The sequence below is a fragment of the Penaeus vannamei genome, unplaced genomic scaffold (assembly GCF_042767895.1).
Source record: "Penaeus vannamei isolate JL-2024 unplaced genomic scaffold, ASM4276789v1 unanchor5375, whole genome shotgun sequence".
NCBI lineage: Eukaryota > Metazoa > Arthropoda > Malacostraca > Decapoda > Penaeidae > Penaeus > Penaeus vannamei.
Window position 1 is genome coordinate 122501 of NW_027218353.1, and position 2500 is coordinate 125000.

The 2500-nt window shown below is 33.3% G+C and overlaps 1 protein-coding gene across 11 annotated transcripts in view; it reads right to left on the minus strand.

Annotated features, from left to right (window-relative positions):
• The window catches only part of LOC113828640 (calpain clp-1), a 182499-nt gene that overhangs the window by 119249 nt on the left and 60750 nt on the right, over window positions 1–2500 (minus strand). The gene's annotated exons all lie outside the window — the stretch shown is intronic.

Below are 2500 nucleotides of genomic sequence, written 5' to 3' on the forward strand. Positions count from 1 at the left end.
GAGAGAGAGAGAGAGAGAGAGAGAGAGAGAGAGAGAGAGAGAGAGGAGAGAGAGACAGAGATGAGAGAGAGAGAGAGAGAGAGAGAGAGAGAGAGAGAGAGAGAGAGAGAGAGAGAGAGAGAGAGAGAGAGAGAGAGAGAGAGAGAGAGAGAGAGAGAGAGAGAGAGAGAGAGAGAGAAAAGGACAGGGAGAGAGAGAGATATAAAAATGAGGGAAAGGAGAGAAGGAATAAGAAACAATAATAAATAATAAAATAAATTATATAAAATTAATAAACAAATAATAATAAAGACAAATAACAAGAAAAATAATATCAATAAATCAACCTCTCAGTGGGTAGGGTATGTCCGTACAAGACAATCCCAGCGGCATCGGGTTAACCATCAAAATACATTCAAACCAACACACTGAACGAAAACACACCAAGTCACTGAATATTTCACCACAATAATAGTAAATGAACGTTGCCATACCTATTGGAAGTATTGGTCCCCATAACCATATCTAGAGTATGTATGAGTCACTATAACCATGGTTTAAGCCACCATAACTACAATAAAGGTGCTGTCACACTAGCACTTTTTCCGTCAATTTTTTGACAATTTTATTTAACATAAATACAAACATTCTCGAATATATCTCTTGACTTGACTATTCTTGGCTGAAAAAGTTGATGTTAAGGTTTTCAGACGGAAACGATCATTATCATCTGACTGGACGCTCAAAAATGGACATAATTTTGGAAAATTGTTAAAAAATTAACAGAAAAAGTGCGTGTGACAGCACCTTAAGCCACCATAACTATATTGAGTATAAGTCGCCACAATCACGGTAAGAACATCCCCCATAACCAAAACTTATCTCACTATATCTAATTAGATAATCATATTTGATGTCAATATGATATCAAATTTCGTAGAACTTGAAATCTGAAAGAAATCTGTCGAAACGTTATGAGAAATAAACAAAAAATAAATCTGAAAGAAATCTGTCAAAAAGTTATAAGAAATAAACTGTAAAAATAAATCTGTTGAAATGACAATGATTAAGCTCTTCCGTAAATCAAATGAGCAAATCTGTAAATCAATATAATTTGTAAATCAAAATAATCTGTAAATCAAATAAGCAAATCTGTAAATCAAAATAATCTGTAAATCAAATAAGCAAATCTGTAAATCAAAATAATCTGTAAATCAAAATAATCTGTAAATCAAATTAACAAATCTGTAAATCAAAATCTGTACAATAAATGAAATTTCAAAACCTGTAAAAAATCAAATAAATATGTGAACAATAAACTAATTACTAAAGCACCTGTAACAAATCAATGAAACACTGAAAAGGTTAAAATAAAAGTCGATATAAAACTGAAGAAATCTGAAATCAAATTCATAAGACAAATTTATTTAATTGTCTTACATCTAGGGTAAAAAAATCCTTCATAACTGAAGCCTCTCGGAGGAAAATTCCCTAAACATTTCCTGCTTTCGGGGAAATTCCTCAAAGAAAGACGAGATTTCCTGGAAATAATAGTGCGAGGGAAACAATTTCCCTCGGCTGAGTGGCCAATTTCACAGAATGTTCATAAATGTGTTAAATTTTGAGGATTTCTTCTTAGAATATATAAGGATTGGGAGGAAATTCCCCAAATGTGCCATACTGGGGGGGAAATTCCCTAAATGTCTCATATTTTGGGGGCAAATTTCCCAAATGTGCCATACTGAGGGAGAAATTCCCTAAATGTCTCATATTTGGGGAGGAAATTCCCCAAATGTGCCATACTGAGGGAGAAATTCCCTAAATGTCTCATATTTGGGGAGGAAATTCCCCAAATGTGCCATACTGAGGGAGAAATTCCCTAAATGTCTCATATTTGGGAGGAAATTCCCCAAACGTATCATATCTGGGGGGAAATTCCTCAAACGTGTCATTGTTTGGGGAAAAAATCCCCAAATGTTAGGTTTAGTGGAATTTCCCCAAATGTGTCAATATTTTTGGGGAAAATTCTGCAATCAATGTCAATACTTTTGGGGAAAATTCTGCAATCGCGTGAAATTTCGGGGTAAAATTCCGTAGAACATGCTATACATCACCCTGAAATTTCCCTCAAAAATGCATCCATTTCAGAAGAACAAATTCCCAAAAGAACACGACTTTTTACTGTAAACAATCTTCCTCAAAATAAATTCCTTTACAAATTAATCACATTTAGAGAATTACCTTAAGATGCCCAATTTCCAGGTGAAAAATACAGGCCAATTTCCCTACAACTCCAATTTTAGGGAAAATTCATCCAAAACATCTAACTTTCTCGGGTCCAGATTCCAGAAAAATGGTCTTCAAATCATCACAATAAAATCAGAAATAATGTATTTATACAACAAAAATGTTCGTCTTGTACTTAGACTTTTCCGTTTATTGAAAAATAAATAAATAAATAAACAAATAAATCTCATGAAACATAACAATAAGGAAGTAATTCACATTTTACACCATTTGA